This window comes from Tupaia chinensis, unplaced genomic scaffold (assembly GCF_000334495.1).
Source record: "Tupaia chinensis unplaced genomic scaffold, TupChi_1.0 Scaffold138390_1, whole genome shotgun sequence".
In the NCBI taxonomy this organism is placed as follows: Eukaryota; Metazoa; Chordata; class Mammalia; order Scandentia; family Tupaiidae; genus Tupaia; species Tupaia belangeri.
Window position 1 is genome coordinate 1,992,747 of NW_006198287.1, and position 24,430 is coordinate 2,017,176.

General features: G+C 47.3%; 2 protein-coding genes across 2 annotated transcripts in view; one reads left to right on the forward strand and one right to left on the reverse strand.

The window, feature by feature from the left end:
• The window catches only part of FAM167A (family with sequence similarity 167 member A), a 59,144-nt gene extending 58,408 nt beyond the window's left edge, over positions 1-736 (reverse strand). Inside the window, exon 1 of the mRNA XM_014592716.2 lies at positions 449-736. The gene's annotated coding sequence lies outside the window, so the exon portion shown is untranslated. The remainder of the gene's footprint in view (positions 1-448) is intronic.
• Positions 737-11,585: 10,849 nt separating this feature from the next.
• Positions 11,586-24,430, forward strand: part of BLK (BLK proto-oncogene, Src family tyrosine kinase) — a 56,356-nt gene continuing 43,511 nt past the window's right edge. The window contains exon 1 of the mRNA XM_006161225.3: positions 11,586-12,130. The gene's annotated coding sequence lies outside the window, so the exon portion shown is untranslated. The remainder of the gene's footprint in view (positions 12,131-24,430) is intronic.

Sequence of the window (24,430 nt, forward strand, 5' to 3'; positions counted from 1 at the left end):
TGGGTGCTGCCCCGAGATCCCCCTTGGGCCCAAGCACGGGGGGGGGGGGGGGTCACTTCTCCTGACAGAGATAGCAACGTTGGGGCCATCTCTGCCAGGAGACAGAGGAAACAGGGTGGGCTCAGAGGCCACAGTAGACCTGGAGGGACTCTAGGGGGCCCTTCATCTCAAACGTGGACCCCGAATCTTAGCCCTGCAAGGCACCAGATGGAAGATGGGAGATGGGGTCCAGCCCGCCTCACCAACTCCTCGGGGAGGCCAGCGAGCGCCCAGGGGCGGGTGAGGCAGGACTCCCCCTCCCAGGGATGCCTGTCCCTCCGGGGCGCTGTGGCATCAAGCTGCGCCCCGCCACTGCCTGCCCTAGGGACCTGCCAGCCCGGAGCCTCCTGCCTGGCCGGGTCACATCGCCCAGCCGCTGGGAAGGTCTCCGCCCCCGGCGCGAACCCACCTTCGGGGCGCCCAGAGGCCCCTTCGGGGGTGTCGCCGAGGTCCCCGCCGCCTCCTCCGGCCCGGCCTCTGCAGCTCGCAGGCTCCCGCCTCCTTTTCTCCGGTGCTTCTGCCTGTGAATTCTCGGCGCTATTCTTTTTTCGAGGGACTTTTTTTTGCGTTGCGTCAGGGCGGTTGCCTGGCGACGGCAGAGCTATTCCGCCGCGAGCCTTTCAGCGGCGATTTCCTCCGGCCTCTCATTCATGCCTCCCTGCCCGCTCCGGCCTCCCGGGACCGGCGCCCCGGGTCCGAGCGCACCGCAGCCGGGTCCTAAAGCCCCCCGAGTTCCCCTTCCCGGCCCGCCTGGCCAAACCTGGGCGGCTCCGGCGGCGAGGGGAGACAAGCTCACGAGTTCGCCAAGCCCCAGAGGAAACCAAATCCAAACATCCATTTTTTTCATTAAACCCGAAACCAAAGCAGTTCCCCCCCACCCCCAAGCATGGCAACGTGGCTTTGCCACAGTCAGCACTCTGCTTGCGCCGGGGCGGGGTTGGGGGGCAGGGGAGCCCCAAGCCCAGAGCATGCACTCCACCCACAAAGGTCTTGAGTCCAAAATACCAGCAGCAACCGCCGTCTGAGCGCCTAGCGTGTGCCACGCCCTCCAAACCTCTCGGCAGCGCAGATGTGGGTACCTGCGGCTTCCAGATGAGCAAACTGAGGCTCGGAGAGGTTGACTGGTTCCAGCACAGAGCTGGGAACCTTCCAGATGCTCCTGACTTCGGCATGTTTCTCCACTAACCACAGGGAGCCTCATCCAGCTTTGCACCAACCACTCCTACACTAGGAGACTTAGAAAGTCGAATTGAACTCTGGATTTATTTCGGTGCAAAAAAGGAAGAAAAAAAGTGGATTCTCCCTCTGCTCCATCAGAGTCTAGAGACGCAGGCGCCCAGTGTAGGGCAGCAGCCAGGGCTGTCCCATCTCAGCAGACCTTTAGGAGCAATACTGGGGACAGTGACCTCCAGTCCAGAAACCTGGGCTCTGCCTCCTGGAACCTCAGGCCTGAGGGCTGATTCATTCTGGAAGGGGCCTCCCTAGATGCCTGGGATTGGAAAAGTCTTTCAAAGGTGTCAGATCTGCAATGTTCACAATAGCAGTGGGGGTGCGGGCGAGGGGGCGTCATCGTCATGAACCGATACAGAAACTGAGCTGGTGGCGGCAGAGTGACATGACAAAGGCTCCGCCGTAGCTAAGTGGCTGGCCTTAGCCCCTGAAGATGCCTAGGTCCGTGTGCTGCCCCCTGGTGCTCGTGTCCTTCACTGCAACTCTGCTTTTGGCGTCCTACTCTGCCTTTCTGCCTTCCCTAGAAGGTTCCCCAGGAGTTGTCTAAGGAGACGTCCTACCCAAGTGGCAACCTCTTGCTGCTAATGGGCTTTTTGGTTCTAAACTAGCAGCCGTGTTTTAACAGGGGTCTTTGGGAGATCACAGCGTTGACCCGGACCTCTTTTTTTTTTTTTAAGAATTATTTTAACTTTATTATTATTATAGTTTTCCAATTTGATCAGAGACAGAGAGAGGGAGGGAAAGTGAGAAAGTAAACCACCAGGTCCAGGACTTGAACTGTAGTGGCCATGTAGGAGTCTAGCGCCTTTAACCACCACATCACCTGTCGGCCCCAGATCTGGGTCTCTTGATTCTAGCTCCTAAATATCTCTGCCGTCCTTCCACTTCTTCCCATTCCCCTGCCACTTCCCCAATCCAAGCCATCATCAGCTTGCCTCCTTACCAACCTCTCTGAGTCCAGTCTCAGCACCCCCGTCACCAGTTAAGGTCAGCCCTCCACATCTGGAGATTCAACCAATCTCAGATGGAAAATACTTGAAAAGAACAACAATGCTACAATGGTAAAAATAATACAAAAATTAAAATGCAGTATGACTACTGTTTACACAGCACTTACACTGTGTTAGGTATTATGAGTAATCTGGTGGTAATTTAAGGAATACAAGAGAATGTGAGTAAGTTTTATGCAAGTACTATGTCATTTTGTATAAGGGACTTGAGCATCTGCTGATTTGGTATGAGGGCTGAGGGTCCTAGAACCAGTCTCTCAGCGGTAGGATACCAAAGGATGACTGTATTCCTCCACAACTGGGCTAACTCTTTAAAATGGAAGTTTAATCCTGCTTCTCCCTGCTTATGAGCCTTCAAAGCCCTGTCCTCTGAGGGTTCAAACCTGGCATGGTCTCTGGGGGTTGCATGGTCTGCCCCTGAGCACCTCTTGGGCCTTGTCATGGGCCCACTCTCTGCTCCTCAGCCTGAAGCTCATCTGGTCCTCTCAGTCACCTGTTCTTCCCACATGGGAGAACCCCAGGTCACAGGTATATATAACCCCACCTACTCTGTCGGGGCCAGTTGTCATTCCACCTTTATTTGTTTATATGGAGTTTTTTTTAATTAAAAATTATATAACATATATCATATTATACATATATATATATATATATATATATATGAAAGAGATTATTGCTATAGAGCAAATGTGCTCGGCAGAGAGACAGAGAGAAACAGAGATTCAGAAAGTGAGAAATCACCCTCCGGAGGTGTTGCCATATTGCAATTCCTTCTTCCTTCTCCTCTTGGGACTTTGGGCATGCACACACATGCACCTGGCATGATTTTCAAGCTACTGGGTCAGGGACACCCCACTTTAAGCCACCACACAGCCCACTGTGACAGGCAGCACACCTCTTTGAGACCACCACACACAACCTTGATACCCACCGCACAAACCTGAGACCCACAGCACATCCCACTAAGACTCAAACCTCACTGAGACACAGAGCAATCCTCACTGACACACAAAGTACCATTCACTAGATCCAAAGCACATCCCAATTTAAGCCACTGCAGAGCCCACTGTGGTAAGCAGGACACCTCTTTGAGACCACTGCACAAAGCCCTGAAACACATCACACAACCCTAAGATCCAAAGCACATTTCACTAAGTCTCAAACCTCACTGAGACCCACAGAAATCCTCACACTGAAAGTACTATTCACTGAACCCAAAGCGCACTGCACTTTAAGCCACCACAGAGCCCACTGTGACAGGCAGGACACCTCACTGAGACCACCGCACATTCCTGAAAGACACTGAACAATCATGAGACCCACAGCTCACCCCACTAAGTCTCAAACCTTTCTGAGACCCACAGAAATACTCACTGGTACCCACAGTGCCATTCACTGCACCCAAAGCACACCCCACTTTAAAACACTGCACAGCCCACTACAACAGGCAACACACCTCATTGAGAGCACCACACACATCCCTGATAACCACCACACAAACCTGAGACCCACAGCACAGCCCACTAAGTCCCAAAGCTCACTGAGACACACACAAATCCTCAATGACACCCAAATTACCATTCACTGAACCAAAGCACACCCCATTTTAAGCCACCACAAAGCCCAATGTGACAAGCAGCACACCTCATTGAGACCACTGCACAAATCCCTGAAACCCACCGTACAAACCTGAAAGCCACAGAACATCCCACTAAGTCTCAAACCTCACTGAGATACACAGTAATCCTCACTGACACCCACAGTACCATTCACTGGATCCAAAGCCCACACCATTTTAAGCCACTGCAGAGCCCTCTGTGACAGGCAGGACAGCTCATTGATACCACCTCACACATTCCTGAAACCCACCACATGATCCTGAGATCCATAGCACACCCCACTGAGTCTCAAACCTCTCTAAGACCCACAGAAATCCTCACTGACATCCACTGGACTCAAAGCACACCCCACTTTAATCCACCACACAGTCCACTGCAACAGGCAGCGCACCTCATTGAGACCACCTCACACATCCCTGAAACACACCGCTGAAACCTGAGACCCACAGCACACCCCACTACGTTCCAAACCTCACTAAGATCCATAGACACCTCACTGACACTCACAGTACCATTCCCTGGGCCCAAAGCACACCCCACTTTAAGCCACCACAGAGCCCACTGCAACAGGCAGGACACCTCACTGATACCACTGGACACGCTCCTGAAACCCACTGCACAATCCTGAGACCCACAGCTCACATGACTGATACCCACAGCACAAAATTGCAACCCACATCACACCTCTCTCAGACCCAAAATTCACTAAGACCCACAGCACAATTCACTGAGATCCACAGCACATCCCACTGAGACCCACAGTACACCTCAGTGAGACCACCACACACATCACTGATACCCATAGCACAGAACTGTGACCAAGAGCACACCCACCTGACTGAGACCCACAGTAATCTTCACTGAGACCCACAGCACAATTCACTGAGACCCACAGCACACCCCACTGTGACCCACATCACACCTCAGTGAGGCCCCCACCCACATCACTGACACTCACAGCCCACCCCCCTTGTGTTCCCTGAGTGCTGGAGGAGCTGTGAGTCCTTCCCAAAGCTTGATCTATCATTCATTTTCCCAGTCTTTGACCCTGAGCTCAGGAACAAGGTACATGAAAATGCTGCTCAACAGTTACAACACTAGGGAGAACTCCATGACTTGTTCCACCTCTCCCACTCCTAGGTGGCTGAAGTGTTTACACCTGAATTTCTGAGACTGTATGTGAGCCAAGTGGGCCCCAGTGCATTCTGGGCTGTGTGATCATTCCTGTGGTCAATCAGGCCTTTGCTTGAGCACAGGAGTGGGAATGTAGGCACCCACTGGCTTAGAAGTCCTGTGCAGGCATGAAATGTCCTCCCTGTGCCTAGTTTGGGAGACGGTGCTTGGGCTGCAGTGGGGATGCCAGGGCAGAGGCAAGACCAGAGTCTGTGAAATAGAGATGGGGGGATGGTGGGAAGGGAGGGTGTTGTGAGGGTGAAGCAGGAGCTAGCCATCCCTTGGGAGGTCTGAGAGGTTGGAAAGGCTGCTCCTCTGACCAGCTCTGAACAGGCTCTACAAAGGGCTGGCCTGTTTGCTTGCCATGAAGCCTTTTCCCCAGGTAGTCAGAGACCAAGAGATGGCTCCATGGGGAGCTAAGGGGGTGAGCAAGTGGCCAAAAGTCCAAGGCTATGGAGAAGAGCAGGTCTCAGGCAGGCAAAATGATGTGGGGGAACACCCATGCCCCCTTCCTCTCAGCTCCTTCTCTAAGAGGACATCCTTTTCTAGCCTTCTTCCTTTTCTTTGCTGTTGTTGTTAAATTTACCAGATGGTGTATGTGCTCGCCAGAGATGGGGAGAGGTGAGAAAGCACCCCCACTTAGGGTGTGGTCATCCACAATCCCTTTTCCATCTCTTCCTCCTTTTGGGACACTGGGCATGCACACACATGTGCTCAGTGTGTTTCTCTGGCCACTGGATTAGGGACTTAAACCACAGTCGGTCATGTGGGATCCAGCCACCTTAGCCACCAGGCCATTGGCTGGCCTTCCATCCTTCTTTTGAGACATAGTACTCAGACACCTTCTCCCCTTCTCTTTTTGAGCTCCTATCTTACATCCTGTGGAGGGAGGGGTGCTTTCTGGGAGCTCTTGGTCCCTCTTTTCAACCTCTTCCCAGTGGAGTCTGCTCTCTACCCAGCTCCCCCGTTCCCACCACCCACACCACCACCACCACCACCAATGCCCGCAGGTCTGTCTCCAACTTCAGAGTTGTTCATCTTCTCTTTCTCCACCCAACCCAGTCCTACTTCTCACACTCAGAAATCATGGAAAGCCTTTCTTACCTCCAAGAAACCAATCCTGGTTATTACGAATGGAAGAAACCCAACTAAGAGCTGAAGTCCTGGTTTCCAGAGCCTTCTAGAATATTTGCTTTTAAAGGAGAGTGATCTGGGCCAGCTAGTGGCCTGGTGGTTAAGGAGACTGGGTTGCACACAGTCAACTGTGTGGTTTGAGTTCTGGATCAGGCATGAAGGTATGCATACATGCCCAAAATCCTGAGAGGAGAATGGAGGACAAGGGATTACAGCATGACTCCCCCCATGGGGACACTGTACCACCTGTACCACTGAGGCTGGCTTATTCTTCTTCTTTAGGGACTGTGACACCCACGAGCTGTGGTGCTGTGCTCGTCACTCTGGGATCCAGAAAGTTCAGATCTAAGCATCCCTTTACCAAATGAAAAAGCCTTGTGGAAGGTTTTGTGCTGATTGTCCTCATTCCTAACTTCATCTTACGTTTATTACTCTTATTTTTCCCCTTTGACTCACCCCTCCCCCTATATTCATTTTAAAATGCCTTATTCTGGTGCATTATAGATGTGCATCTTTTGTGGAACAAGGTAGCAAGACAATCTGCAAATTAAACAGTAAAGTGAAATATTTCAAGTAGTTGTAGGAGCAATATGGGGCCTGATCCTAGAGATGTAGGTAGTTTCAAGGTCTTCCATGCCCTCTAGACTTCTCTGCCCTAATGGGAGCCTCCTCCCCCTCACCACATGCCAACTTCTTTGGCCATGGCATCAGCCCTGCCCAGCTCTGCCTGCTCCCATCTGCTCCTTTCTGCTCCCGGGCCTTGGTCTGTGTTCCATCGGGTGGCCCAGCCTCAGTCTCAGCTATCATTGCTGCCTTAGATGAGGCCAGGACCCTCCTAACTCAGCCATGACTTGCCAGTGGTCCTCAGGCTGGTGGGATATGAGGAGGGGTTTGGGAAGGGCCTGGAGTTGCGGAACTGTAGATGTTGCTGACCTCTCTTTAAATTACAGAGAAAGCTTAATTTGTGGCAGCTCAGCCTCAGGAGTTTAAAGTTCCCAGAACTTCTGCTCTCAACTCAGACTTATCATTAGTGGGATTATGGAATGGAAGTCTGGGAGGTGTCTTCTAAGAGGCCAAGTGTTGGAGAGAAAAGAGAACTGGAGGTCTGGAGACCTGGGATCTGGTCACTGCTCACTGGCTTGCAGCTTCGAGCAAATCTCTTTTCTTTTCTTAACCTTGAAAATGGAGGATGGTAAGACCCAGATATGATGATTCCTTCACTCTCTCAGTAACTATGATTGAGCACCTTTGGCATACGAACTGTTGGAGGTTATTGGGAACCTGGTGATGTGCGATGAGGTGGGGCTTCTCTGTATTTTGTTGTCCACCATTCTACCAGCTGGATTTCCCACTCCACTATATTCTCTGTATTCTAGTGAGAAGACAGGCAAGGACAGTCAAATAAACTAATGAACCTAAGAGACCTTAAGATATTAGCAACTACCACTGAGAAAGCAAAACAGCGAGGCAAGCCAGAGTATCATGGAGAGGTGACTTAAAAGTGATCAGAGGCGCCGGGCGCTGGTGCAGCTCTAGCGCCATCCTCTTCAAGGGCTGACCCACATGAGAAGGTCCTGAGTTCACGTCTGGAGGCCTTCCAGACACATGCACACATGCCTATGCTCCCCAGCCGACTTAGTCTGTGGGGTGAATCAGGGCATCCAGAACCTTTGGGGTACTTCTCTGTCTCAGTCTGTCTTATCTATGGAAAGACATTTTAAAATAGTTTAAAAAAAAAAACCTAAACTAAAAACTAAAAAGTGATCAGAGAATGTAATTGTCCAGGAAGCCAATGGCTTGTCGTGGGTGGTAGCAACAGAGAAGAAAAGTGGGCAGATTCCAGATCACGTTGCGGGTAGAGCCCAGAGGATGTGCTGACTGGGGAAGTCAAGAAGATGACCACTAGGCTTCTGGGATTGAGTAACTGAGACAGACTGAGACAGAGAGGTACCTGAAAGGGTCTTGATTCCCTAATCTACCCCTGGCGTCAGCCAGCCTGTGAGCATAATCCATGATGATACTGAGCATTGAATTGGAGAAGAATGGGTATAAGAGAGCACATTCGAAGCTTGGTCTTGAACAGGTTAAGTCTGAGATGTGATGAAGGCAACACACATGAGTTTTGGGGCATGCTACTGAGCTAGATGACACTTGAGAAGGGCTTGCACATGGTGACAGCTCCTGGAGGCATGCATGCAGGTCTGCAGATCTCCCCACCCCAGACCACGTCTGCTACTTGCAGCTGGCAGAGCTAGCTGCTGGTTTCCCCTGACAGCCCTCAAACCCAGTCCACCATTCCCATGAGGAAACCTGTGGTTTTCCCCACCCAGCTAAGACAGGAGAGGGACCTCTAGGCAAGAAGACCCCAGACTCACTGCCATTCAGATGCAGTAGCAGGTTTTCAAGATTAGACACTTCTCAATTTGTTATCTGCCTTTGGTCATGTTCTAGTACCCTGAAATGATTGGGTTTTGACAATTTTGTTTAGTTTTATACTTTGTTTCTTTGAAAGAAAATCACCCAACTTCTCATACTATCATTCTTGAGGGACTCTTGGGTGGGATTATTATGATTTTTTAAATTTTTATTTATGTATTTATTTGTGTATTATTATTTTATATACATTCAATCGCTATACATCATTTAGCTTGTAGAGAGAATTTCGGATGGGCTATTTTAATGGTTCATCCCCTTGAATCTCCTACTGCCCAGCAGCTTTTGATTTTGATCAGCGATATAGGGTATCAGGAAGCCAATGGACACATGGACGGAGAGCTCTGAATTTTGCATAAGTCACCTCAAACGTGCAAAAATAAATGGGGCAGCCAGTGAAGCTGAACTCTGAAGTTAGAGTGTCAGAGCTGGGGTCTCATCTTGGTCCAGCCCTGAAAGGCCTCTCTGAGCTTCTCTAACAAAAACATCTAACAAAGGACACCCTAGCCTCACCTAGAACAACTTCTCTTCTCCCCCAGCTCCTTTCTTCTCCTCCCTTCTGCCTTTCTCAGGGGCCCTGTGACTCTGTGAGGGTGAACATGGCTGAAATTCACTTTCACTTCTGCTCAGACATCTGGAACCCTAGAGTGAAGTCATTTCCTTGTTCTTTTCTGAGTGGCTACTGGAATCCATTCATCTTGTTATTATTTTTTGTTTTGTTTTGTTTTGTTTCATTTTGTTTTTTATGTTCCAATCTCTGTCTGTGGGGAGTGTACAGAAAAATTAAGTTTCCTTCCTGGCCACACAAAGCCTAGCATACCTAAACCTCTGCTTTCTACAAACTCTCATATGAGTGCAGTCAGAAAAAATAGTTTTGTCTTGTTTCGTTTTTCCTCAGGGAGCTGGATTTCCTACTCCCCACTATATTCTCTATATCCTCATGATCAAATATATAGAAGTTGTTTAAAATCATGTGTTAGGCCTCACTGATAAAACACAAGAGGCAATTCAGGCAACATCTCAGAATCCTTGTTTAGTGAAATAGCTTACCTTGGTATCTGCCTCTGAGTTTGCAGATTCTTAGTCACAGTGTTCAAAGCCCCTCTTGGTAACTTTCTCCAGTTATCCTTGGCAAAATGTTCCACTCTGTTCTAGTACTGTGCCTTGTTGAGTCTTCCATAGTTGCACTCACGGGGGAGAGACAGAGTGAGACAAAGAAAATGTGAGAAATCAATCCCCAGAGGGGTTGGCCACACTTCAATCTCTTCTGTATTCTCCTCTTGGAATTTTGGGCATGCATGCATATGCACCCAGAGTGATTTTCAAGCCATCAGGTCCGGGACTTGAACTACACAGCTAGCTATGTGGGATCCAGCACCTTAGCCTCCGCACTGCACAGTGGCCCTGTAGCTACACTTTCTGTACCCCACTGTAATTATGTTCTCCCCATCCCCTTCCTCAAGCTACTTAGGCTGAGTGCCTAGAACAGGATCCTGCCCATTTACATCTGTGTCCCAGCCACTAGTATGTGCTTACCACACAGTGCACACTCAGGAAAGTGTGTACCGTTATTAAATTGAAATAGTAAGAATGAGTAGTCTCATCTCAAACCAGTAACTTTTTAAAGTCTTTAATTGAAGAAGTTTGGAGCTCTTTCCACTTGTGTTTAATGCTTAAAACCAACTATTAGGTATCAGGAAGTGAAGATCATAATAAATTAATAGCCACCATGTAACGAGCATGCCTGGATGCTCTTTTTCCTCCAGCCTTTACCTTTTCTACCAAGAGCTCTTTGCTACCAAGTGTAGAAGACAAATCAATTTTTAAAAATAATTATTTATTTGTTATTATTTTTAACTTGACTAGAAAGAGAGGGAAAGTGAGAAAGTAAGCCACCAGGGATGGGAATTGAACCATGGTTGACCATATGGGAGTCCAGCGCCTTAACCACTATGCTACCTGCTGGCCCCAACAAAGCAATTTTAAAGGGCAGATATGGGACATAGATTAAGCATAGTCATATCAGCTTTCAGTTATTTGGAGCTTACTATGTGCTGAATAGATAGTTTTGATACATGAATCCATTTATTCTCACAAAAACTCTCCGGGGAAATAAAGCAGATTGTCTCCACAGTTCCTTCAAACCCAAGGACTCTATACGCCGCCGCCATTACTGTAAGCATCTGTCCAAAGCTCCCACCAATAACTCACAGTGAATTATTTTCTTAGTCCCAAAATTGGAGAAAAGACCCTTCATTGGGAAACTGGGATTCTGGGCTATCGTGTGGCAGCCAGTTCAACTGACCCCTTCCCCTCGAGGGTCCCGGACTATTGCTGCACAAGAGAGGAGTCCCCCGGGCACTCTTGCTGTGCAGATAAGCAGAGGACTGTAGCTCACCATGTCTGGCTGAGCCAACGAGTCTCTGAGATCATCTCAGCAGCCTTCTTGGTCTCATTGGTCCCTCTACTGTGGTGCAGGACATCCCTCAGCCACTCTAGAGGTTGGGGTCCTTTCCCACCACCCCCATTGTTCTCTGGTCCTGTGAGTTTTCATAGCCTAGTAAAGTGGTGCAATAGGAGAAGCTCTGAGATCAGAGTCAACTCCTAGCTACTGTGTTATAAAAAATGGGTTGTTGGGGCTGGCAGGGAGGTGGCATGGAGGTTAAGGCACTGGACTCCCACATGGCCAACCACAGTTCAATAATAATAATAATAATAATAATAATAAATCAAATTAAATAAAGAATTCTTTAAAATGGGCTATTAGCATTTATTGAGCACCAATTCTGTGCCCTCCACCCGTTCTGTATTTAATGTTCACAGTCTCCTGTGTGCTATTATTAGCACGTTTAAAAGACAAAACAAAACCAATGAGGCTGAGCGAACATCTGCCCTGGCAGGCCCAGATGGCACCTGGCAGCGCCCAGACCCTTTCCGTGAAGCCCGGGGCATTTATCTGCAAAGCAAAGACAAGCACTTGGAGAGGAGGCCTGGAGGACGGCTGACTCTCCTGGACTCCAGTAGGAAGGACAGCAGCCATGTTGTTAAACCACATCCCCATGAGAAAAGTTTCTGTTGGGAGAGGAGCATCATGACCAACATGGCCCAGGGTCGGGGAAAGGTCTGCTGCTGGGGACGACTTCTGTATGAGCTTTCCTGAGGCAGAAGGACCCACAGGACTCCAGGAGCCCACAGAAGCTTTCAAAGGCCTGGATCAGCAGGGGCGGGGTTCCTGTTGCGCTTGCTCCCTGGGGGCAGCTGGTGACGCTCTGATCAGCTCTGATCACAGACTCGGGGGCTGCCACCTTTGCCTGCTGCTGGCAGGAAGCTGCTAGCTACACAAGCTGATAGACGTGAGAAGACTTCACCGGGGGATGGGCTTTTTCTTTAGGATCCCATTGGGCAGAGAGAGTTATAACTGGAAGGCAGCTCTGCCATAAGGGCGCTGGGCACTAAAGAGCTATGGTGAGAAGCCACTGACCCATTGCCAAGGTAAGGCTCCCCATCTTCTGGTTCTTGACCACCTTGGTCCTTAAAATTGCTCAAACAGCCCTCTGAGGCCTGTAGTTGGACGAGCGGGCAGGGACGCTGCTGTGAGTATGATAGATGGGGAAAGAGGAATTCATATGATCCGTGCCACAGCTATGAATAGATCGCCCTGCACACTTGTTTCAGCTCCAGAGAGATTTTGTGATTTATGAAATTCCATCCATCCAAGATGGATTCTGCTTCTTGGGCTTAAGAGGTTGGAAAAGCAGTGAGTGAGTCACGGGGGACTGTGAAGAAGGAGCTGAAGGGCCCTCAGAGGCCAACTGTAGGGCTTGGGGCAAGTTACTCACCCTCTCTAGAAAGGAGGGCAGTGCAATGTCAGCGCTGATGGAGGTCAGCCGTCACGGGCCACATATCTGGCTCAAGGTGACTGGTCAGTTGTTGATGTTGTGGTTTGTTTGTTTGTTTTTAATTGAAGCTGAACCCTTTTTCAGACATTTGGGATGAGGTGACGTAACAGTTAACAAGAATCTTTTCGGCTAAAAGATCTCTTTTGCCAGAAAAGACCAACTGAGAAAAGGAAAGAATAGTTGCGAGCTTATTTTGAAAGTTTTGGGTTTTGTTTTTTATTCTAGGGCTTTGAGAACCTTTCCATTTTATTTGTTTATTTCAAAATTGGCCATTGGTTTGACTCTCATCTACCTATGTGACTGAGGAACTAAAGAATTGCTATCGCGGTAGTTACAGAGAATTCCCGATGAGCTGTATGGGTATTTCTCTCTCCAGGAGGGGGATTCATTCCCCTCACTTTGAGAGAAGACTGGACTTAGAGTTTGGAACGGAAAAAAGAGTAACTCTATAGTGGGAAAACCCACAGATAGCAACTTAACCAAGTGACCAAGGATACTGTCACCAGGGATAGGCCATGCTGCCCTTGTAAAACTTCTGCTATGATGTAAATTTATTCCCAAGCCCGTAACCCCAACCCAAACACGAGAAAACTTCAGACAAATCCAACTCAGGGACGTTTTACAACATATTTGACCTTCAAGATTGTCGAAGTTGGGGATAGACCGAGATGTAATGGTAATAAAACAGTTGTTCTGTAAGGCAGTCCCACATGAGAAGGTTTCCAGTTCAACTCTAGAGACCATCCTGAGAAGGTCTCAGGCCCATGCTTGCCCATGATTGGGACTGGCTGAATCCTGGGGGTGGAACAAGGTGTCAGAACACTGCTGAGAACTGTCTCTGTTTCTCTCACTCATGGAAAAAATAAATAAACTTAACAAAATGTAAAACCAGAACTAGCAGATGGCGTAATGGTTATGTTGCTAGACTCCCACATAGTCAACTGCAGTTTGAGTCCTGGAACCAGCAGCTTAAAACTCACACTGGGCGTGTGTGCATGCATACCCAAAATCCCAAGAGGAGATTGGAGGAGAAGGGATTGAGGTATAGCCATCTCCCCCGGAGGGGAGGGGACGGGAGTGATTTCTTGCTTTCTGTCTGTCTGTCTCTTATCTCTCCAGCAAGCACATGCACCCTAGAGCAAAAAAATCTCTCAAACAAAAAAATAAGCAAAACCATCAAGTTCAGGAAAAGCAAGGAAAGGCAGGATTCTGTAGCAAGGAAAGAGATCACAGATCAGACACTAAGGCGGCATAATGACTAAATTTCAAATTCACCTAAACTGCGATCCCAGAACAAACAAGTGGAAGTTAATACTGGGCAAATGGGTGAAATTCTGGTAAATTCTTGGTTTAGTTAATATTATTGAACCATGTTAACTCCTTAGTTCTGGAGAACATACTGTGGTTAGGTAAGATGTTAACAGTAGGGGAAGCTAGGTGCAGGTACATTAAAATTCTCCCTACTATCTTTATAATTTTTATGCAAACTTAAAAACATTCCAACATAACAAACTAAGAATAAAAAAAAGTGTACTCATCCTGTCTCAGAACAGCAGTGGTTAAACACTGAGTATTCTTGGGAAGATGAGCACCCCTGACCCAATGGGCCTACCTTCTTCTGGAACATTCTTCAACATAGTGAGCTTTTTTTTTTTTTTTTTCATTTTTACCATTCTCTCTCCTAGATAACTCTGACTTCCATTGCCTCATGATATTTGTTTTTGGATTGTTTTTAAGAAATAATTATTTATTTTATTTTATTTATTATTTTAAATTTTGCGATAGGGCATGTGTGCTCATCAGAGGTGTGGGGGGTGAGCAAGCAAGCCGTTGGTTTCGGGACTCAAACCTCAGTCGGCCACGTGGGAGCCCAGTGCCTTAACCAGCACACCACCTGCTGGCCCTCCTCACAGTGTCCCTCATTCTTCATTAGTGTTTTGGTTCAGCACCTGTGTCTTAGCTCTCATGTGTCAGGAGATAGAGGGCTGAGTACACCCTGCTCAGCCCAGCAGAGCTCACTGCTCTGTTCAGGCTCCTGGAGCCCAGATAGGCCCAGCTACTCAGACCCGCCCCGGCCCCAGCAAGGAAGCAGAGGTCTGAGCACGGGCGCCAGAGTGCCTAGACTATGCATGGAGCACAGCATCCTGCCTGGATGGAACCTGTTGTCCTCCAGGCTCAGTCATCCTGCAGAATCTGTGATTGGATGAGCAGTGTGAGCTGTACTGGAAAACACCCCCCAAATCAGCCGTGGCCTGTGGACATAAGATGGGGGCTCAAAGAGGGCCCTGGCCTTGGGAGCTCCCCGCTGCCGCGCTGGAGCCTGCAGCTGCGGGCAGCCAGCACGCTTGCTCGTCAGGTCCAGGTGTGGTGAGGTAACCGCAAGATCGAGAAGCCGGAGCACCCCTGCCTCTGCCAGGCTCAGCAGAGCAGGTGTGCCCTCTTCACAGGGGATGCCTTGGCCAGATTAGAGCAACGCTTCGGCAGCTGGCGAGGAAGAAGGATGCATGCTGAAGGTGCGGGAAGATGTGCTTAGATGGAAATCACAGAGCGTTTAGATGAAAATCAAAACTGAAGAGTGGCGATTACAACTGGGCCTAAGGCACCTTTCCTGTCACATCTGCTGCCCCCTGCCGGCTGCACACACAGTGACTACACCAGCCACTCAGGGTTCTGGGGTGCACGATGGCACGCACCTACCCCCCTCTGTCTGGAATCCCTTATCCACCTCTCATCTCGGAACCCCTTTCTAATGCTCAGGACAGTGCAAATGTCTCCTCTTCTGTCCCTGTGCACAACTCCATCCCTGTGTCCCTTGCTGGGGGCTCTTTTTTGAAGGTCTTCAGGCTCCTCTGGGCATAAGCTCCTTGAGGACAGGGCAGGCCCTACGTGTCCCCCTGTGTCCCAGCACCCAGCGATGCCCGGCCCACAGGGGTAGGGCACCCTGTAAGATGATGGTTCTTTTTTTTTTTTTTTTTGTGAGAGGTTTTTGCTATAGGGCACGTGTGCTTGTCAGAAAGACAGAACAATAGAAAGAGAGAAATCAACCCCCAGGAGGGGGAATGGCCACGCTGCAATCCCTTCTCCTCCATTCTCCTCTCGGGATCTTGGGCACACACGCACACGCGCCCGGCGTAAGTTTAATCTACCAGGCACCGGGTCCGGGGCTCGAACCACGGTCAGCTACATGGGAGTTCAGCAACATAGCCATTACACTAACTGCTGGTCCCAAGGTGATGGTTTTTGAATGAGAGAAACAAGGACAAAACCTTGAATGCAAGCAAAGGTGAAGACTCGAGGAAGAGAGTGTGAAGGAGGAAAAGCATGGAAGATTTAAGGAGCACCCCAACCCAGCACACTTGAGCACCACGGCCTAGGAGTGGACGATCAAAATTCCAGGGGGCTGACCAGGGGGCTTGGGGGAGGTCTGTGCCAACATAAAGCTGAGTATGTGAGAACTGAGAACTGAGCACCTTTCCTGAGGCCACACAGACACGCAGTGACCAATCTGGCCCTGAAACTGGGCCCTCACCCCTCACTTCTGTCTGCCATCTCTGCCACACCCGGGCTATCTCTCGAAGCTGCCTATAGCTTATGCCATTTGTAGATCTACGGGGAGGATGACTCAAATGCTGCATTCTTCTCATTTCTTTATTGCCTTTTACCCTCCAAGGTCTTTGGCCTGAGGATGCTTGGGAGTATGTTTTTGACTCTATTACATTAAAGAAACAAACAAAAGTAAAAACAGAATGTGCCCATTAGCAAAAGCAGTGATGCTGAGGGGAATCTGAAGCTGTTGACGATGGTAAGCTTCGCAGGGGGTGGAAGAGCAGGTTACCTGTCTTGGGATGGGGTTTCCAACTGCTGAAGAATGGGGGTGGGACTTGAGTAATTCCTTGGCAGGGAGCAGACTTGTGTGTGGGGAGTGCGAGTCTCAGCCCGCAACTTGTGCAAAATGATACCGTCTACTGGGCAATGTCCTAGCTCCTGCTGAGCAGGGACACTAGTCCCAGGCAGCTTGAAGTTCTCTCCTCTTTCTCCAGGGCTGGGCCTGAGTTCTGGGGGACGCATGAGTCACAGGATATCAGGATGACCCATCTGGTCTCTGTCACCTGAGCCATCTGTCCAGACTGATCCACAGCATTTCTCTCACCTGGCCCCGTTCCCTGGGTTTGACCAAGAAAGTTTCTGCCTTCAACTTCCCTGCAGCAATGGGTGCAGAACAGCCATCCCAGGAATCAGCTGCAGATGGAGAACAAAACAATAAACTAATACACGCAAAAAGAACCCACTAATGTCTCGGAAGCAGGCAGCCTGCTCTACCTGCTGACAGGCACTGTGTGAGCAACACCAAGGTCATGGCTTTGGTATTTTTCTGACAGAGGATGCACACATGCTGTGTTCACCAACGGTGTCTGCAAAGCCAGGGAGCTGCGGAGCACCCTCGGAATGGGAGAGAGTGGTGGGGAAGGGCACTGGGGCAGAATCAGGGAGGAAGGACAGCGTGCAAAACAGTTCCAGCCGGAGGGAGGGGCGAGGATTCTGAGAGAAGAGAGCGAATGTCCCATTTTCCCACCTGCCCCTCAGAATGATCCTGGGTCTGCGGTGGGTCTGGCCAACACTATCATGAGGATGTCCCTGACAGATCATGCCAAGGGTGGGGTCTGTCATCGTCCCCAAGAGGGGCCAAGTGTGTCTACTTTGACTGTAAGTGAAGATACCACTCACATTTTTGAGCTGCTGGGAGCTTGTAGAGGAGAAGTCAATGCTCTAGAAAAAGAGGACAGAAGCCTAGTAGCCCTGGTGGAGACATAAGGTCTAGTTCAGGAGCATACAAGGGCTTAGAACTTATGAGTGGACAATCAGAATTCTAGAGGGTTGAACAGAGGGTTTGGGGGAGGACAGAAGGGTCCACATTGACACAATGCTGAGCACATGCGAAAGACCTACCAGCCTACAGGTGCGAATGACATTAGCAAGACAGGACAGTGACTTCCCATTAGGACTAGAAGAGGAGAGCTGGGAAAAGATTGCCAACGAGAGTCAGCCAGTGCCAGGCTCGTTTTGTCCCCTCTGTTTCTACAAGGGGTCCTGGCCTTGCCATCTGGGAGAGGTGACTTCCTCTCTCCAGTCAGGCGTGGAGACTAAACGGCCTCGAAAGATGCTTTCCCATCCCCCTTGGGTTCTGCTCAGCACATCGTCCACACTTAGCCAGACCTGGAAGAGCTGCCAGTACTCCCAGAAAGGCCAGGAAGTATGCCATGTGCTTTGCACCTGTGAACTTCTTAACCCTCATAACACCCTCATGGTGCCATCAGGAACCCGTCCTAGGCCCCAGAGCTGGAAATGACCAGAGCCCAGATGTAGACTCCAACTCCAGCACTCTTAATTCTCCATCTGTCCATCTTTCCTAACCGCTGCCTCCAGCACTAAAGACAAAAGATTATCATCAAGGCAACAGCTTAGTTCATGCTGTGGAATCACCGGCAGCCGACACAGTGACTAAGAGCCAAGAATCAACAAGAAGACCGGTTACTGGGTGACCGGAGGCATCAGGAAACTGTGACTAGGAAGCTCCTCTTCTGCTAAGAGGCCCTGGCACAAACCTGCCTGAGGAAATGGCCTGTAGGCTCAGGCCCTGGCCCCACACAGAGGCCCTGCTGCTTTTTCTCTGTGAGTCTCCTTCCTGCCTACCAGCAGCTCAAGCCTTTAGCCGCGTCCTTGCATTTCTCCCTGCATCTGTCAACCCTACATTGGAAGCACCTTCAGGATCAGTCCTCTCCCAAGTTCCCTGCTCTTTGTCTCCCAGCACCGGAGCTGTCACTTGTCATTGTTACTTACTCGGACATGCAGCAAGTCAGACACTGTGCTAGGCCCCAGGGCAGAGGAACCAGGGAGTCTGTCCAGAGTGATTCAATAGCATTTGAATGTGGAGTCAGCCGTGGACACCCATCATTTATCTTGACCCAAATCCAACTGTGATGGGCCATCACCGAGGTCTTGCAGTGCACCAGAATGAGGGAGCCGCGTGTTTCTCCAGAGCCTTGGTGCAGAGGTTTTGCAGGGTTCAGAGAAGTGACTTGCTGTGACTGTGGCCACAACCAGGCACAATAGCTCATAACCTCCCAATTGTTGAAACTATAGCCCCTCCCTCGGGTTAGGCCACAGGAATTTTTTTGGTAGTTTTTTCTCCATGGCTGTTGTTGGAGTAGCTAACCTCATGGCACCCATGAGGCTGTCATAGGGACCCCAGGTCTGTTTCCAGCATCAGTAGATGCCAGCAGGAAGCCCAGCCAGGCCACAGGCTTGGCATCCAAGGGACTCAGACATCTGCCACCACCAGGGGTTTGTCACCCTGGACAAGTCATTGAGGTTTGAATCTGTTCATAGGCCCATTTGTGGGTGATGTGAACCCAAGAAATTGGAGGCTCAGGAATTTAGATGGAAAAATCCTCACCCTGCAGGCACAAACCAGTCTTTACATGGAGGGCCTAAATCAAGCAAGGTCTGAAAGGAGCCAGGGCAGGTGCAGGAAATGCTAGATGTGACCTCACTGCTCTTTCCATTCATCAAACTTGGGTTTCCAGTTGTCTGGGCCTGGGACTCTGTGGCCTACATCCTCTGTAGAGCCCTGAGGGAGCCAAAGAGCTGGGCCACTCAGAGGAGAAAGATTGGCCCTAGCTGTTTGGAAGACCAAGCTTTGTACAGATGAATCACTTGTTTCGTGACTTTAAAATGATAAAAAAAATATATAATTCCATAGAAAAATTTGAAAACAGATATAAACCACCAATAATGCTGCCAATCTAACATTTTTACCTAAGAGTGACTCATCTACATTTATCTGATGCGTAGTTGCTTTTATTATTGAAATGGTTATTCTGCTTTTTCTTTCTTTTTCTTCTTTTTCATTTATGATGAAGTAGAGATGCATATATGCACGAGTGAAAGGGAGAGAAGCACACTTCACAAGGTCTGGTCTGGTCATACCACAGTCTCTGTCCTCCAGTATTGCAGTCATGGGATTCTGGGCACTCATGCACATGCCTGACGTGTTTCAGAGGAACCAGGCCAGGGATCTGAACTGTGGTTGTCATGAGGGATCCAGCTTCTCTTGAGTAATGGCATTACTGCTGCACCACAGAGCCAGCTCTTTTTATTTCTCTTTCTTTAAGTTCTATAATTTCTTATTTACATTCAATCACTGAGTATTTGCATAAAGCACAATATAGTTTTTTAAAGTATGCATGCAATAGGTGATAATCAAATTAAGATATTACCATATACACCGTTTTCAACAGAGAATTGTGTATTCTTGTCTGTTAAGTGTTTCTTCCCTCGGCCCCTGCCATACCACTTTTACTATCCACCTCCCTCCCATACGGTCTCTGGAATCTGCACCTGTCTTTGGATCTTTCCATTTCAGCCCCAGGATGCAGACATTTGGTATATATTGAGCAGGGACATACAGTGTTTGTCTTTCATAGTCTGGCTTACTTTGCTTAGCCTTAAATCTTCTATGTTTATCCACTTTGAATTCAATGACAGGGTCTTATTGTTCCATATGGTGAAGTAGTACGCCGTAGTGTCCCTTGTTATAACGAGCATCTTCCTCATGGTCACATGTCTTCACCATGATCATTTTCAAGTCTATGTAATATTTCATTGTGTTAACTCTATTTCACCACTTCACTTGGATATTTAGCCTGCTTCATTTTTTTTTCTTTTACCATTATAAAGGGCTATAATTAAAAACAAAATAACATTCATCTTGCAAAGCCATTCTGCACTACATTTGGCAGCTGTTTTTCCTAATCCTTCCAAGGAATGTCTTTCTTTAAGTTCTATATTTTCTTATTTACATTCAATCACTGAGTATTTGCATAAAGCACAATATAGTTTTTTAAAGTATGCATGCAATAGGTGATAATCAAATTAAGATATTACCATATACACCGTTTTCAACAGAGAATTGTGTATTCTTGTCTGTTAAGTGTTTCTTCCCTCGGCCCCTGCCATACCACTTTTACTATCCACCTCCCTCCCATACGGTCTCTGGAATCTGCACCTGTCTTTGGATCTTTCCATTTCAGCCCCAGGATGCAGACATTTGGTATATATTGAGCAGGGACATACAGTGTTTGTCTTTCATAGTCTGGCTTACTTTGCTTAGCCTTAAATCTTCTATGTTTATCCACTTTGAATTCAATGACAGGGTCTTATTGTTCCATATGGTGAAGTAGTACGCCGTAGTGTCCCTTGTTATAACGAGCATCTTCCTCATGGTCACATGTCTTCACCATGATCATTTTCAAGTCTATGTAATATTTCATTGTGTTAACTCTATTTCACCACTTCACTTGGATATTTAGCCTGCTTCATTTTTTTTTCTTTTACCATTATAAAGGGCTATAATTAAAAACAAAATAACATTCATCTTGCAAAGCCATTCTGCACTACATTTGGCAGCTGTTTTTCCTAATCCTTCCAAGGAATGACAGTTTTGTGGAGAAGAAATGCTCATTTGGGGGATGGAGTGGATGGTCTGTGAATTGCATTTTAAGTCATGGTGATAAGGTCTTGAGTTTTTCATCCTCTCTCATCTTACTCCCTGGCAACCATATTTGCTGGCCAGGCTTACTGATGTGGTCTTTGGCCAGAGAACAGACTTTCTTCTTTTCAAAATGAACTGACTCACAAGGAAACAAACCCCAAAGGTTTGGCCTGACTGTCCCTTCATCTAGCCAAGGTTTTTAATCAGAAGCCCATGAATCATTGTGGGGCTTTGAACAGGAAGGAGGAGCCCTGAAATGGCACAAAATTTGATGTGTATGTGATGAACATATTTTCTAAGACTTATGTCTATAATTTCATCAGATTCTCAGAGAGGGATATGGCCCCAAAAAGGAAGCTTAAAAAAGCTCTCTCTGTCCCCCCCTTTTTGAAAATCTTGGATTAAAATGAAAGAAGTGCAGAGCCAGTCAGGTGGCATGGTTAAGACTGCTGGATCCCACATGGTCTACTGTACAGTTTAGACCCAGACTGGTGGCTTAAAACCCATTCTTGGCCCATGTGCATGCATGAATACCCAAAATCCTGAGAAGAGAAAGGATGGTGGAGTGCCCTTTCTTCCAGGGGGGGGGTGCTGTCTCTCTCTCTCTGACAAATTCATTTGTCCTATAGCAAATTAAAAAAATAAATATAAAAAGAAGTCTAAAGCCTACATACAGAGGTCCAGTAAGGGGATGGGGAATATATGAGGGGTTTTCAAAAAGATCATTGAAAAATGCTTATTATGAAAAAACTATACAGAAATATCAGAGTTTTGGTTTGTTTTTATTTTTGTTTTTGGGTTGTTTTGTTTTGTTTTGTTTTTGTTTTTGTTTGTACCAAAGTAAACTTGTACTTTAATTCTGATTCTAAGGGTGAAGGGACTGAGACACTGAAGTATTTGCAAAGGGCATACAGCTAGCTTTGATCTGGATCTGAGGCTGTTTTGCTGCCCCTGTGTGTTTGAGCCCCACAGCAGGGCTGAAGTGCCCCATCGTTGACAGGATGACTTCAATCACAGTTTCTTTAACCAAAAGCTAATTGCAGATGTGTTAAAGTAAGAGATTCTGCCACAATATGGCTATCCATGATTCTTAACTAAAATAAATGTTTTGGCACTTTTAAAATAGATCAGTCCCACTAGCTTTGCATTTCTCATCAGGGAGTCAGACTGACACGAATAGTTGAGGTTGGTTAGTTGTTCTTTCCTGCCACAAGCATTAAACCATAGGAGGTGAGCTATGTTTATCAAACTGGAATGTTGTTACTTCAGGCAGAAGGAGCCAAAGAACCTCTGGAATTCAAGAGACCAAACCCCAAAGTACAACCCAACAGGGTGGGAGAGTTCAGCCCGCTCTCATTCTTTCTGCAGCTGGACCACTTTTCTTCAACAGCTGGGTTTTTTGTTTGTTTGTTTGTTTGTTTGTTTGTTTTTACATTTTTTAAAATACATTCAATCACATTACTTAGCTTACAAGGTGATCATTCCAATATGTGAACATTTCTCCCCGGTCGAGTTGATCAAAATATAACCACGTTACCTCCCTGTCTCAACAATGCTGTCTTCGTATCCTTCCTCCAAATGTTTTTCCCCAGGCCCCTCTCCTCCACACACACCACATCTGGCATTCACATCCATCTCTTGTGTCTGTACACCCTATAGACCATCCGTTTCAGTTATAGAGTGTGGACATTTGGTATATATTAAGTGGGGACATACAGTGTTTCTCCTTCATAGCCTGGCTTGCTTCTCTCAGCAGTAAATCTTCCATATTCTTCCACTTTATTAACGACAAATGTTGTGGCACCACGGAGTGACTTTGACTTCCTAAATGTATGTAATTTCCTTTCTCTCATGATCCTGTTTTCTCTCTCCTTAAACTCAAGTGTGTAGATCTGGAGGCAAAGAACATGGGGCATAATTCAATTTCATTCTCCTTGCTCCCTCCTGGAATCTCTGCTAAGTTACCCACTTATTATTATTGAAAATTGGCAGTTATTAACTAGGAAAGACTTCCTGCAATATGGTAGTCATGCAGGAAAAGAGAACAAATGAGATTTTCATCTAGAGCATCTAAAATACAGTGCAACATTAAACATTACAGTGACCTGAAAAACACACAGGTATGTGTATATGTGCACCCAAGATCCCGACAGGAGAATAAAGGAGAAGGAATTGTGACATGGTGATTCACCTTGTGTGTGTGTGTGTGTGGGGGGGGTTCTCACTTTCCCTCTCTCTCTCTCTCTCTGTCTCGCTATAGTGAACACATGTGCCCTATAGCAAAACTAAAAAAAGAAAAAAAATTCTTATTCTAAATGCTGCTTGGAAATCACTCCAACATAAACCAGTATCTAACATGAATGCGGAATGGTCAGAAAGTTGACCAGTTCTAAACAGTTAGGTTTTATCATTTTAATTTCAACAGAAATTGTTCTATGGGAATTTCTATTTTACAAATGACTCATATTATTTAATTTGAAACTTTAAGGCAAGCAGGAAACCTATTTCTACTCCTATTTCATAAGTAAAGCAATGGAAGATCATAGATATTTAAAAATGTTACCCCAAATAGCACAGAGTTCTAAAGGAATAAATATAATCTTTTCTTAGTAATTTGGGTCTGTACTATATTATTGTGCCATGCCTTAATATAATAACAACCAGCATTTATGGAGTGCTTACTATGTGCTAGACACTATTCTAAGTACTTTGTATTACTTTAAATTATATACTATAAAGTCATACAGGAACTCATTTTTATAAAATCACTTCTGGCTTTTTTGTCTTTGTCTTATCTTTTTTTATTAAGAAATTTTTGCTATAGGGGACATGCGTTCACTGGAGAGACAGAGAGAGACAGAAAGCAAGAAATCACCCCTCTCCATAGGGGGATGGCCATGCTGTAATTCGTTCTCCTCCATTCTCCTCTCTGAATTTTAGGCATGCACGAACGTGCACCCCATGTGTTTTAAGCTGCTGGGTCCAGGACTCAAATGGCAGTTGACTACGTGGGAGTCCAGCAACGTAACCATAATGCCATCTGCTGATCCCACCTTTGCCTTATCTTATAATACTCCAGCTTCTTCTTCTTCTTCTTTTTTTTTTTTTTAAGGTATTTATTTATTTATTTATTTATTTATTTAACTTGCTATAGGGCATGTGTGCTGACCAGAGAGAAACAGAAAGAGAAAGAGAGAGAATGAGAAAGTACCACCTAGAGAGGATAGCTTTGCTACAATAATTGTTGACTGCCCCCATAAGGGCTTTAAAAGCTATTTGATAGAATTCAATGACATTCCTGGGGCCAGCAGGTGGCATGGTGGTTAAAGCACTGGACTCCCA